The following is a 15,531-nucleotide window of genomic DNA, read 5'->3' on the forward strand; positions in this document are numbered from 1 at the left end:
GGTGAGGAATTTTTTTCCATCCCAGGATTGTGTTAGGGACAATATCCATTATCTACTGAGACTGCCTCTCCTCAGAAAGGGTTACTACAATAGACCTGCTTCCCTTTGTTAAATCCGATCCCATGGGGATTTTTTTTGTTTAATCCCTTTGTCCTCCTGTTAGTGGCTACTGGAAAATTCTGGGCACTGCGTTGTGAACACCTAATTTTTCGACTCACGACAATCTGCTTGAAGTAGACACTAACAAAATTAATGTTTTTGGCCATTAGTGGAAGTGGCAAGGCAATGGTTTCAATCTTACTTATCTGAACGGTCAATCAATTTTTGTGGGCACTGAAAATTGAAAGAGGTAAACTAAGGATATTATTTTGGCAAGTACATAAATGGGAGTAAAAAACCACAAGGCTTAGTAAAAACTAAGGGCCCACTGTCCTTTGTTTTCAGACCTTTACGTGTACCCCCCTTGGGGAGAATATATCTGGGAAACGTGTTCTAGCCTTCACTGTTATGCCTGATTTGATAATTAGGCTTCTAAAAAAAAAAAAATATTTCTATCGTGGTTTCTGACCGCAAAAAAGCCCATACCAATGAACGCAAAAACTAATTGGGAATGGCATATTTTTTGAACCATACACACACCCACATGTGAATGACCACACTAATTTTCTACTGGCTAAGATGTCTGCAAAAACTGAGGTTTTTTAATTAATTGGGACGCAACAAAACAGAAAACACTTCTTGCTAATAGAGTCACTTAACAAAAGCCCCTAAAATGGTTTTAGCTCCTCCAAATACTTTGAAAGGCGAGCTCATATTCCGCATTAAGGTATCCCTTCCACGTCCCCACTGCAATCTCCCAAAACATCCTGGCCCCCCAAATTTGTTTTGAGAATGACCTAGAATAGTCACTAAATCTCAAACTGTGGTGGTAGCAAGATTCTCTGTTTTCCTATTTAGTGCCCAAACTCTTGGGAACAAATCTACCTACAGCATTTGTCCGGGAGGCCAAGACAGCTCACTCTCGTCCAACTGTAAATCTAGATGTAAAGACCCATCCTCCTTTAACCTGGCATACACCCCAGATAACACACTTAATCGCATTTTCTATTACTCAAAATCCATTAAAGGAATTGTTTAGCGTGCTTGCATTGTTTAAGGTCCCCCAACCCAGAACCAGGGAACATTCCTTCCCAAACACCCGAATTTGCACTCCGTACATCGGAGAAGAAGAATGCATCTACACTAAAATATTTGTTTGCCCCTCCTTCTTCCATTCCTTAAATTCCGAGGTCCAACTGTAGCGACCCAGAATTAACAGTCCACGTTACTCCCATAGACCAGGACGGGTGGACGCAGCCCACCTAACAATCCCCCTGAATGTCAGCGGAGGACAAGTCCCCACCACTATTTTTGAGCCCCTGAGACAAGATTTTCCCCCTTTTCGAATCGGCCCCATGTCCAACCCCTAGAAATGGGCAATCCGGATCAAGAACCCCATGGGTGGAAACCAAACCCCGACAAAGTCCCCCTGCTTGTCAACAACATCTATGACCCCTGATGTTTAGCTCAGAACTGGAAATTAAAACCCACACCAATGCTGGGTTTTTTTTCGTCTGTCTAGATGAAAAAACTCCTTTCTGAATGCCCTGGTTCTGTGCTGGTGTAAATGAAAACACAAAGAGTTACAATACCTAACAACTGTTTGTTTATTTGTTTATTTTTTCCTTCCATAACCAGTGGTTTGTCATATGAAGGGCCTAGATGGAAAAAAAGCCTTTAATTTTTCAAACACATTCTCACCTATTGCCTATAGAAATTATAATTTTTTTAGCGGTATTCCAGAACTGGAAATAATATCATCCACAATTGTTTATGAAAAAAGCGACTACCGTTTTTTTTTGTGATTAAATAACTAAAAACTGCATTTGATGAAATTAAGAAACCATGCCGCCCCTTAAAACTTGAAGTTTTTTCAACTATACTCTATAAAGCGTCACATTTTCTGTAATTCGTGTTTTTTTGTGTTGTTGGAATAAATCCCCACACATCAAGGGATTTTTTTTGGAAGCTTTGAAGTGGGGCTGTTTTGTCCCCCAGAAAAACCAAACAAAAAAACAAGAAGGGCGAAATTAGGCAGACTATGTTTTTTTTTTTTTAGCCATGTACAGTCTTGGGCTGTTTTTATATCAAGCATAACCCATGGATGGGTTGTGCAGTTTTGTTGTTCAACAGCTAAATGGTGGGCTAGACTACAGTCTGGTACTATGCAGTACTACCAGCACAAAGTCTTTCAGAATGATTGAAGAGAGGAAGAACAAATGTTTTTTGTTTTGCGGTGCAATTAAAACCATGGTTGGCAGGACGTTTTTTCTTATTTTCCTCAAACCTTACCAAATTTCCTTGTTCACTGAAGGAAAAATATTTGGCAGACCCCGCAGAACAATCTATCATAGCTATTTTTCAACACATACGCCCAAAACAAGAAACAGAATGCAACCTTTAATCCCCTATTCTTGTCTATATGTAATTATGTAACGTAGTTCATACAGTTTTCACGACGGACGCACTCTTACGATCTTTTAAGCTTATAAAAAAGGGAGGGAAATTTAAATCAATTTTTTACAAATGACACCAACAGGGTGAGTAAATTATTTAAATTTTTTGACGTGAACTAATTATTTTAAGGCCGCATATAAAATCAAAGATTAAAAGGAAACGGTTCATGTAAAAAAATTAAAAATGGCTCTTTTTTGTGTTGTTTCTCTTTTTTATAATTTGCATTATTACTTTTTTCTTCTGCAGAACAAAATATTCTAAAGAAATGTTGTTTTGTCCCCACATAATGAATGTCCAAACAACACTATAAGAAATGAGAAATGCAGAGTCCCAGTCATTCAGGTTTTAAGCTTAAGTAAAGGGTAGTACATTAAAAGTTTCCAAAGTTTTGAATTGGGTAAGATTTTTTTTTTTTTTTTTATGTTTTGAAAGAATGCTCCCCCCCCACTAAAGCTTTGCCCATTTATTTGATCAAGAAGAATTCCAGTGAAAATAGTACAGTGAAATATTATAACAATTTAAAAATAAATGTAATTTACGTCTATTTGATGTCCAAACCAGTTGAATCTTTTTTCAGCTTTTTCATATACACGCCCAGTTATCAGTCACATGATCCTAACAGAAGTCATTCTAATATGCTGACGTTTTTGCTGCTCAAGAACACAAAAACAGTTTCTCAGTATTATCAGAGTTTGAAAACAGCTGTTGGGGCTTGCTTAATATTTTAACAATTTTTCATGTTAAGTTTTTTAGTGAGAACAGCCAATCAAAAGATAAAAAACATTTCTTATAACTTCTTGACATCTTCAAAACAGCATTTGACCAGCAGACACCGCCGTCAAGTGTTTTTACACACGATTCACAAACGAAGAAGCATTAACTGTGCTTGATTTTGCTTATGAAGAGCTACACTTCAATACAGGGGTTCAGATCCACCCTCTAATGAAACACACCCTGAGCCGGATAATCAAGGGTCTTTTAAGTCCGCTTGGAAATTACAGTGCAGGTGTGTTTTAGAGCTGGAGCAAGAATCAGTCCCCACACGTTTTTATAATAAGAACAGACAGGTTGCCGTGGTTTTTTGTCCCTCAGGGGTTTCACAGTCATTGCCCAGCAGTGGGCTAAAGTTTTAGGATCAATATGGTGGCTAAAATTCGTTGATCACAGTTAAACATTCCATCACTGTATCAAGGGCACAGGCATACATTTTAAAATAATTTCTCATCCGGCCGCCCAGAGTGGTTATAACTGCAACTAAACTTAAGTCTCGTGGCCATATAATAAGAAGTCTGACTGTCATTCTGGGACACTTTGTAAAAAGGCATGCCCGTGAGGATCGTGTGGGAAAAAATGGCGTTTTTTTCCCTCTGGATATTAAGCAAACGAAGACATCCTCCGCCGGTGCTTTAAAGAACCACAGACTCGGATAAGTAAACTAATTCTATCCCTCAGAATTGATGTCCCGACGTCTGGGTTGCAACCGCTGTTTTCACACCCGATGCATGAGCAGCAGCTTGGCTCTCATGAGTTTTTTCTGTCCTCACTTCCCCACATCACACTTGCCTGCCGTTTTCAACTTAGAGACTAGAGTCCAAATCACCGAAGCAAATTTTTTTTTTTCTTGGCTGAAAAACCTATGAGGTTTTACAGTTTTTTTCTTTTTTTTTTTCCCAGATTTCGGATTTTTCTTTCTAAGAACCTATAAATGACCGCATTACCACAAACATAAAAATCTACTTTTTGTCCCAAAACAAAAAAACTAAAATAATAATAATTAAAGAAATTATTAAAAAACTACAATTTCCCCACATTCTGGACTAAAGTCACATTTGTCTCTCTCCCTCGCTTAAACAACTCTAAAAATAAAGTGATTCTGTGACCTGGAAAAAGAGGTAGAAATAATTAACTGAAAAAGTAATTGCAGTATACAACAAAACTTATTTATTCCCACTATGTTTATAAAAGTCAATTTTTTTCTTCCCCCCCAAACTATTATTAATGGTGTGTCCATCTTTCACATCAAATTCTTACATTCTTTACAATTAATTTGTGGGTATAAAATATCATTCTGTAACTGCAATGAAAGAGTATAATAAATGAGCTGTAAGATTCCCCGCTGACATGCAAAGCCTATATTTAACATCATAACTTGAACAACAATGGAATACTCAGAGTCAGATATGCAAATGATTTAGCTATGTTTTTTTTTTTGACATAACTACAGCGGAACATAACCTGATTTATTAGTAAAGTTTTTTTTTTTACGTAAACGCATTTTTTTACTTGCGTTAAGTTACTGACGTGCTCAAAAACGTAAACGTGGAACTAGTTTTATTTTTTTCAATAAGCTGATATTTTTGTGATTATCAGCTTTTACTAGGGTGCATGTAAACAGGCTCATTTAAAGGGACTGGGTTGCTGTATGATGAATATTTTTTTTGTGTCGGAACTGCTTTTTTTCGTAAAGTAAAACAGTAACTTTTTTTTACTTTAATGGGTCATACGATTGTTTTTTTGCCCCCTAAAAAAAACGAACATTATTTTTGTGTGTAAATGTTTGGTGTACTGAAATGTGTTTGTTAATGCATTTTTTTTTTTTTGGAAGGTTGTTTCAAAAAAACTTCATTTTTTTTTTTTTTTTTTTCACTTACCTGTTTACATTTAAATAGTTTGTTTTTTTCTCCTCCTTATGCACCGGCCTTTCGGAAAACGTGAACACTTTTGTTGTTTTTTACAAGCTCATTTGTTTTTATCTGAAAAGCGAGGTGGGGGGTGCGCTTGAAATTGGCCAGCTTATTGATGTCATTGGTGGGATTGGCCCCCGAATGACCTCAAGCCGTGTTGACCGGAAAAATCGGGTTCAGAACACCCCTTACCAAATGTTGATGCCCGTGGGGTTCCCCGTTTGCAAAACGGAAAACAAAACCAATTTACAAACACCATCTAATAAATCAAGGCAATTTTTGGTTTTTGCAATCAAGTGTGGACATTTAATGATGTTATAATGGACGTGGGTAATTACTATCTTTTTTTTAGCACATTGCTATGCATAACCCGCCAAGTAAACATAAAAAACCATTCCTTCAAATTTTGTGATTGGGAGAACTGACAAACAAACATGCCCTAACGACCGTATACCTGCCCTCAAAAAACTCGCATTTTTAGAAAGCATATATGTGGCAAATTTCCCCCCTTAAATCTGAAACAATACCCGTACATGGCCCTTGTTGAGTTCAGAAAAAACAGTCCTCCCGAAAATGTGCGCGCAGATCCAAAGACCACATCCTGAATTACGCAGATTGGGTTTTTTTAACCTTTTTTTATGGAAATCAGGGTTGCTAATTATGGGTCCCTCTTTTTTTGGAAGACAAAACAAAGTATTTTTGCTTTTCACAACGAAACTAGCATTATGCTCCCCAAAATCGTCCGCAACATCGTGGACATACGGGCTTGTGGGCGTTTGTTTTAAACTAGTGGTTTTTTTAGAGGCACATGGGACGAGTCTTAACTTTTTATAAAAAGAAATGACCAACTTTAGTCTTTGTCAACGTTAGGGATCTTTTATCCTATGCCCGAACAAGCTGGTACAAACCTCCAAAGAAAAAGGTTTAAGAAACAAAACATTTTACTTTTTTTTTATACTGGAAATTAAAACAACGAGTTATGTAGTCCGGATGGTTGAGACACTCAGGCAATCCCAAGTCTGCTAATTGGAGGGCCCACTATTTCCTGACAAGACCTGTAGCTTTCAACTACCACCCCTAAAAAACCATCTTAAGGAATACTAGAAACTTTCCCTGAGGCAAGGTTGGGGGGTGGAATAGGGCCCAGGTCATAAAGAGGTGGGCCTAAAGACCCTTTTCACAAAAAAAATAGTGGTTTTTTCCCTGCCCTCATGAAACTCAAACTAGATATTTATATGAGCTATTTTGGTTTTTTTTTTTTTTATTACAGTTTTGTGAAAAACATTTAGCAACCCTGGTTTTTATGAAAAAATTTGTGGGACCCATGCCTCAGTAAGGGTTTTTAAAACCCACTTTATTTTGCTGTTGTTATATTTTTTTTTTTTTTGTTTTCTATCAATAGACAAGTTACACTTTTAAAATCCACCAAAAAATTGTAAAAGTTTTTTATATTTTTAAATTTTAATAAATGCTAATAACATCATTTTGTTTTTCTTAAATAACTCTTAACAGGGGTTTGTCAAAGCCAACCCAAAACACTAAAAGAAATGTAATCAAAAAATGGTGAATAAAAACAAAAACATTTTTTGTCCTAGTCCGCGGGTTGACTTTGACCAGATTTTAAAAAAACCCCCTCTGCCACGAAAAAAAAAACTCAAAAATTTTTTACATTCTGAGCTTAATTGTGCCATAACTTCTAACAGGTCCATTACCAAAAGCCCATAAATTACTGTATGTAAAAACAGCATTTACTAAAATTTCAAAATTGCTTCTTTTCTATTAAGTGGCTACATCCAACATGTGGCCACATGATTTTTGGTAAATACCCAAATGAACAGAAGGCCCCTTTAACAGAAGGGCCTGTAAAACACAGAGGGCAGATGGTGCAACAATTTTTTTATTACCACCACAAATTGGCAGTAGCATGTTTAAGTTCCTTTTACCAATATACAAAACAAAATCTTTACGTAAATGTGCCCGTCTCATTAAAAGCTATTTCTACAAGAAGTGGTAAAAACTGTGATTTTTCCATACTAAAGAGTTCAAACAACATTAAGTGTCTCTAAGTTTTTTTGTTTAGTAACTACACATTTTCTTGAAGGAACAAACCTTTTCAGATTCGCCAAACTCCCCCTGATAATGGTGAGGGTGGAAATTCAGTGAGTGATTTTTCTAAGACAAACTGTAGCTAAGAACTGCAAGATCTGTATAACAAGAGATGCCTGTTTCCCATAAACCATTAATTTCCAAAAAATATTTGAAATTTTGGAAATCTAAACCTTTAAAAAAGGTCAATTAATCTAAAACCACAAAAACAAAAAAAATAAATAATTAAAAATTTAAATCCTTGGCATATGAAATTGAAATGGACTACACCTCCGCCACTTAATTGAATATTTAATACAAGAGGGAGCTTTGGTTTATCCAAAGAACCTCTCCACAAAAAACTGAGGACTTGGCAACAGCCTACAATCAGTCAGTACAGTCCAAAACATTCTGAGACACGCTCCTTTACAAAGACACCAAGAGTAAACTCAACAATGACAATGTAAAACAAAACATTTGGGCTCCAAATTAAAAATGCCATGCCACTCAGTCTTCTAACTGTTTTTTTTTTTAATGTCTATTTTTTTGAGCTCAATAAAATTCTAAAGCCAGAGTTGCAAAAAAACCAAACAATTTGAGGGAAAAACATGCCAATTGAATGGATGTGGACTCCCCTGGCTGGTTTTTTTTTCTCTGTGCTTGTACTTTTGGGCATGAAATTCTCAAAACCTAAAATATTTTTTTTTTGTGAACAATTATTGTTATGGTTATATACACAAAATTGGCCTAAAAACACAAACATTAAGTTTCAAGTTAGTCAATCCAGACAACACCAGCGCTGATGTTTTCCCCCAATCATTTGAAGCGCCAATCCCCACCCCCACAGGCTAATTTTATTGGATAAATACTAAACATGCAGTCATCTGTCAAGAAAAGTCAGGGGACAGTTACATAAACCTTATCCTTTATGTCAAAAACAGTGTTTACTGTAAAGTACGAGTTTGACCAACTAACAGTTAGCCTAGGGGGACATGAGACAATAGCACTATACTTTTAAATGTGTCATGCGGAATTAAAAAAACAGAGATCGCAGGTGGACAAGTAAGTAAGAGAACAACAAATAAGATGAACAACTTGTAAGACCAGTGTAAACCTTCTAGGCAGCTGGCCCCGAACTGGATGGCATTCAGTCCAGAGTCAAATAAAAAATTATCAGTTTGGTCTTTCCCCCGATCAGTGACAAACAGTAATGCTATATATCAAGATGTGCTTCCAAGCTTTGAAAACATGGATTATGGGCAAGTATAGATCGCATTATTGAACAGCAGCCATTAAGCCAAAAAGTGGAAGACCACATAGGAAACTCAGTCTACCCAAAAAGCGCCCAATGCTCTGCCTGATTCCGTAGCTGAAGAGTTTCAAACTTTCCATGGGCATTGATCGCAGCCACAAAAAAACTGTTAGTGTTGTGGCGGGGAGCTAAACAAGCTTAAAAAGCTGGCAGGACGCTTGTCAAGCTAACAGGGTTGCTTAAGACACCGCCTCACAAACGAAATCATTTGAAACAAGCTTGGATTGACATCACAAACACAAGGCTCTGCAGAACAGCTTGTGTATGGAGCTGAGGCGATTTGCGTCATGCTATCTTATGTCAGTTGGAGGGGGGCCTGACCTTTCCGCCTATACACAATCACCCGTCACGGACGGGGTGGTGGGGTGCAAAGAACATACACGAAACAATCGCGCTCTCCTATTTAAAAAGCACCAATGTTTTCACAAATCGCCATGCACTCACAAAGCAGCAATCCTGGAGCGTGGTGTGCATCTGCTGTGTAAAGAGCTATACGCGGCGCAGCAAAGATAAAAGAACCACACCGAAGCACACATTTGAAATATAGGGCCGGCCGGCATGAGGAAGCTGCGTATGAAAGCTGATTCAAGACTAAAATGAAATACCTAGCCACAGCTGCAGACGAGCGTGGCTCAGCGGGACATCCCATGCCCTTGTATTCATAGAGCATGCCACCGCAGAGAGAGGGCCGGGGAAGCCAAAGGTACAGCGTGGGGGAGAAAAGCGTGCATGTGCAGATAATTTAAAACACACACGTTCACAAGCCTCCTACATTCAAGTTGTCATCGGTCCCCCCGCAGAATTGGTTTAATAAAGTAGTTTATATGTCATATTAAAAATAAGAATGATCACACAATGTACCGCAGTTTGGGGAACCGGACTAGAGAAGAGTGATGCCTTCACGCAGATGACACCTCACGCAGTCAAGTCATCTGTCGGCCGTTCCGTCTGTCTTTAGGCTCCTGTATGCTAAGCCTCAGGTGGATTATTAATACACTACTAGTTTCAAAAGTTTAAGGTCGATAGTAGAGTTATCAGGTTTTTGAAAACAAAAAAAGCAAAAAAAAAAGAAAACAAATCTTAATGATGGCAATGTATATTGTATTAAAAATACTTAAAAATAATGTTGAATAATTTTACATTGTAAAACTAATTTATTTTTGAAAATACTACGGTAAAATGTAATTTATTTCCTGCGCAGAGTTTTGGCAATAGCTGAATTTTTCAGCAGCCATTACCTCCAGTCTTGTGTCATCATGACTCCTTCAGATCGTCTTTTAATATGCTGATTCGCTGCTCAAGAAACATTTTCGTAGTATAGTAAACATGTTGGGGGAAAACAATTGTTGCTTGCCTGAATGTCTTTTTGTGGAAAATTCATCAGGATTCCTGTAATAGGACACAGTTTTTAAAAAATTGCACTTTATTTTAAAATATAAATCTTTTGAGACAATAAATGTTATATGCAAAATTAAAATTGCCTAAACAGGCAGAAATCCCTGTTCCAGGCATGATAGGCAAAATGTTTTAGATTTCAGTGCCACAATATATCTGCACAAAACGAAACTTTAACAAAAGTCCTACTTTTTACTTGCATGCAATTTTGTATTTTAAATTTATAGAGAAGGTCTAGAATTTATGGGCATTCACAAGCTGAAAACACTCCTTTCTACATCAGAGAGATGAGGACGACTGTGTTGGAAAACGTCATCTAAAGAAATCATCTTAGAAAGGCAGCTCCATTAGAAAGGAATCAAATGAATGAACTGATAGCTAGTTTAAGCGTGTGGCAAGGGGATGACTGGTCTATAGAAACTTCTGTGTGCTACTATGGCCGCAAGAAAAGCAATGCTTTACGTCACGTCTCACATACTTAAAAAACATAAGTATATAAACAGTGCCAATTCAAAAGCAATCGCAGAATTGTTTCACACAGTTGGTTCAGCTTTGAGATCCACAATCCAAAATACTGCAAAAGCCTGGGTATGTGAATCTGAAATGAATTCAAGAAGCTAGCTAAAGATGAAGTTAATTACACCGGGAACTGGTGATATCAGAGAGGGTGAACACACCTTTCAATGAGGGTCCCAAAACAGCATTCTGATGCGTCCTCTCGGATGTTCTCATGTACGAAAGCCAGCTCCACCTGATCCTTCATGAGCACACAGAACAAGGATACTTGTACACTAGGGCAGCTTGAGTCCGGATAGAAAGTGTGCCTCACTAGCATGTGCACACTACAATATGAAAGACATCAGTCAGTCGGGCTGGGAAAAGATTATAAGAGGACATTGGTCAGATATCTATTGAAAATGTTGTTGGTGAAATGACTTCCGAAATGAGAGTCACAATCATGTTCCATAATCCAGACCATAGTCAGATAAAACTAAAAATAGGACAATATGAACACACACAGATCCAAGCACTGACCATGGTTGGTATAATATGGAGATCTGATGATGACTTTCGTTTGTTTTTTTCCAGTGAAAAAATAAAAGACGCTGGGTTTTTGTCAATGGCCAAGTGATACTATGCAACATATGAAAAGTAACAATGCTGGCCCTCTAGAGAGTATAATTTTTACAGTAATACATGCGTTCAGATTTAATCGCTACTGTTACAAGCAATGCCTTGTTAAGGTCGCGCCTGTTAATATTCGCATCATTGAGCACACCGAGAGTTCTTCATAGTGGTCAAAAGGGGGTTTTAATACTGGTTATGGACAGGACTACTGGTAAGAGCAAGGTCAGTAATTACGATACTTTAAGAGTTAGTCTCATTAATTATAGAATTTGTTTGGGTTAATATATATTAAAATAATCTATTTCCTAATCTAATTATACAGAATTCGGGATCTATTCGGGCATTCTTTTCGCAAAATTTCAACAGCTGTGATTGGATTAACTGTGTCATATGAGCTGAACTCATATAGTTATGTAGAATACACTATAAGATTTCTCTGATACTAGAGACATTTACCCGAGTCACTGATGGCAGGTGCATTCTGAGCTCGTGCTCTGGCACATGTGCATGTGTTCATATCCATTAATCCTGGGGCCTCCGCTCTCTCTCAATCAGCATCAAACCAGGCTTTACCTCTAAACGCTCCTTCTCTGAGATGAAAGTCTCCCGCGCATTCAACGAGGCGAAGCCATTGAAAACCTTCAAAACCAACCAACAAAGTGCAATGCATATTCCCTGTGTAGCTGATCAGTAGTGACTATTGCAGACTAAGTGGAAATGAACAAAAGCGATTTTCTTTCCTTCTAATGGTGCATTGGAAAAGGCTCAGTTACTGATGATTGGTACTTACACAGCTGCTTTCATCTAAGCAGTAAAGCACTTTGGGTTTCATGTCAGACACACTGAGAGCAGGGGCAATTTTACTAGAGAACCTCATTCTAGACCTAGAAATGAAAACGAGAAAAGCGTGTGTTAGGCATACAGGAAATTTACAGCTATAAACATTCAGAAAAAACTTTAAATAAGCAGCTTTCTTGCCATACTTGGATTTCTTGTCAGTGGACAGTTTCCCATCAGGATCTGTGTCAATTTCATCAGTAGGGACTTTGTGGTTCTGAGCGAGGGAAGGCCGTCTTCAGGGTGTCCACTATAGCGTTCACCACAATCTGCCAGGTCACATATTATGTCATGAAAGAACTGAAATAAGAGTTTGTCAAAACAAACAATGTGCATTTTGAAATTACCCTGTCTATCGTGAAACAATGAAGGGTTTCTTCACAAAGGCAATTCTTGCATCAGTGTTTAGAGCAAGAAATTCTTGCATTTCCTCACTGTTGGCCGTTTCAGGAATGGCACAAAGTTGCTGTAATAAAAAGAAAACCAATAAACATTTAAAAGAATTTCTGTAGAATGGAATACTTATATATACATATAGTCAGGTTTATGTAATGTGTGTATATATATATAAAAAAGTAATTCAAAGAACATACTCTAAGGAATGTTTCCAAAGACCTTTCCTGGCCCTCGACTTTGTCACTGTCCATGTTTCCAAATGGAAGCTCAGGGAAATATTTTCTTTGGTCCTTTCACATCTAGTTAACAGAACAAGACAACCAATGAAATACAGTGCTTGGAAACTGACAGGACTAATGTGCTCTGCTCACTTTTAAGAATCTTGCGTAATTCTGGTTTCTCCTCCAAACGGGTCTGAAGGTTGAGGAATTCACTGTAGCGTCGGTTGACAGTGTGGTAGGCCATGGGCTGCAAAGCGTCAGGATTCTCAGTGTCCATGGCTGTCTCATACTGCAAGAAAAAACACATCATTATTAAGTAACCATATTATAATGACTTCTTGCTCTTGATTACTATTACTAACTAAAGCTTTTCAATGAATAGTGTGATGTGCTTATTGTTTAATTAGACAGCAATATGATTAAATACTGTAGAGACTAAAATTACAATCAAGGCCAATATTAAAATTCTGTCATATATAATAATTATTTTTATGTTTGGAAAAAAAAAAACTGAAAAAAAAAAAGAAAACATAAAAATAAAAACTGAAATTAAAACTAATATCGATAGTTCCGGAGACAAACAAAGCTTTTACGGGTTTGGAACGACATGGGGGTAAGTGATGAATGACAAAATTGTAATTTTGGGGTGGAGTATCCCTTTAAGTCTGCTTTCACGACAGCAAAGTTAATCCCAGAATCTCAGCTCTCGCTTTATTGGCAAGTGTGTTTTACACACACAAGGAATTTGTCTTGGTGTCAGAAGCTTCCAGTACAGAAAGTACTAAATGTAAAATTAGAGAAATGAGTGTGAACTATTAAATATCAAACATCGTGTCCAATTTTGGTAAACTTAAACCACGCATTTAACTAACTTGATAACTGATTTAACAGAGAAAAGGAGAACCAATTCACCTTTACAGTGTAGAGAGTGTAGGGATGTGAGCCAGTGCCTCTGCTCCTTGGCAGTGATGGTGCCAGTGATGGGAGGTTCTGGATAATGACTGGACCCTCTGGGCTGCTAAGGGGCGTCGAAGCTGAAAGGTGCCAGGATGCCATCCCAGCTGGTGAAGAAGCCTGGATGGGTGCAGTCAGAGCCCAGCTCACTGGGGTTCACCAGGCCTGGCTGGTCTGCACTCGAAGTTTACTCTTCTCTAGCGGCTGGAGAGTGCAAAAGCTTGATGACTCTTCCTCAGGCACACCTGCGAGATGTACTGATAGCGTCCTTCTCTGTCGTATTGGTGTAAGTCGGAAGTTCATCCTCGAGGTCTAACACAGTGTCAACCGGGAGTGGTGCATTCAGCAAGTCTTTCTGAAAGGGTCTCCTCCCTGAACTAATCAGAAACCAAGCTTATTCTAGAGAGCTCCGCTTGAAGTCCCGTTAGAGGAGAATCCAAATCAGAGTCAGTTTCTTGATAGAAAGGATTGGACTTACCGAGCCTCAGAAAATCCTGGGGCTAAAACCCGACGGAAATGGTTTGGTTATCGGCCGTGGTTCGTCTTCCTCCCAGGTTGTGTGGAGAATAAAGATCAGAGGAGTCAATGACATCGTAAGCTGCAAGTTCTGGCGTTGGGGCCTCCACTGCTGTGGGGGTCTCTGGGGTGACTTTTAGAGTCAGAACGCATGGAATTTCAAGTTCTTGCAGTGTGTTTTCTTGATCAGATACAACTTGTGGTGGAGCTTGAACTTCTACTGGTTCTGGGCTCTGGGGCTGGTTCACTGGATTGACTGAAGATGCTTACAATCAACATGTTTAGCCAGTCTGGGTCGGACAGTTTTGCAATTAAAGGCAGCAGCACATTGCAGGTTATAAGTTCGCCCGCACCACAAATCGACCAGTTTCTGGTTTCTAAATCGTGGAGGGAGGTACAAGAACACATGAAGAAGCAGGTCTACAATGGCCCTGCACGCACTTTTACCTCGACAGCAGAGCTCTGAAGGGCGGGATGATGAGGGGAAGAGTTTGTTGCCGTGCACGCCCCAGAGATCTCCATCTTTTGTCCACCTCTTGATGTTTAATGGCTTCCCTGGCACTCAAATAACACTGAAGGTGGCATCCAGATAAGTCTAAAACCCTCTGGGATAAAGCTTTCCTGTCAATCCTTGCGCTCGACCCTTCAGCTCCATCGTAATGGAGATCATGGCGTTGTGCACCTCATCCTCAAACTCTTTTTCTCTAGAAATGGTGCTGTACCACGAGGTGACAAAGTCACGTATGATCTTAGCGGCAACGGTCTTCTGGATCCACATCTTTCCAGTTGTTGCCGCTCCCGGCATTATGTGTGGACCTCCTCCAGCCCAGCAAAGCGTTCCAGATGAATAACGCTGTCTGAGTCCAGGACAGCCTGGGAACCAAGCCAACCACCTAAGACCACTAAGAGGCTGGTAGAAGACACAGAGAGCCAAACGTTGACCAGCAGGTGGAACAAGACTCATCCAGGCCAGCAGCACCCCAAAACCAAGCAGCCTCCTCCTGGACCAAAAACTCAGACAAGACTCCAGGGGCTCATGTTGAGATGCTCAGGCAGAGACATTGCAGAGGTTTACATGATCCTGTGAGGGGGAAAAATGGAGAGACAGACCAACCAAATAACTGTGGTTCCCATTGACTTCCATTGTATGGACAAAAACACTAAGACATTTATCATTTATCAAAATATCTTCTTCGAATTTTCACAGAAGCAAGTCATTTGGTTTTGGTAGAACATGAGGGATGACCACTGATCTACATATATATATATATATACACATATACATACATACATACACACACATACATATAACGTAACGTATATATATCTCTCAGTGGGGATAACTTCGATTGTTCATTTTGGGATGGACTAGTGTTTTGATCAGTAGTTTCTAAAATGCAAAAAAAAATTGCGGTAACTTGCAGCAGCCAACACTGTCATTAAAATA

The 15,531-nt window shown here is 38.7% G+C and overlaps 1 pseudogene; it reads right to left on the bottom strand.

Moving 5' to 3' along the window:
* Positions 1-15,161, bottom strand: part of LOC122144513 — a 28,083-nt pseudogene extending 12,922 nt beyond the window's left edge.
* Between the last annotated feature and the right edge of the window lie 370 nt (positions 15,162-15,531).

This window comes from Cyprinus carpio, unplaced genomic scaffold (assembly GCF_018340385.1).
Source record: "Cyprinus carpio isolate SPL01 unplaced genomic scaffold, ASM1834038v1 S000006701, whole genome shotgun sequence".
In the NCBI taxonomy this organism is placed as follows: Eukaryota; Metazoa; Chordata; class Actinopteri; order Cypriniformes; family Cyprinidae; genus Cyprinus; species Cyprinus carpio.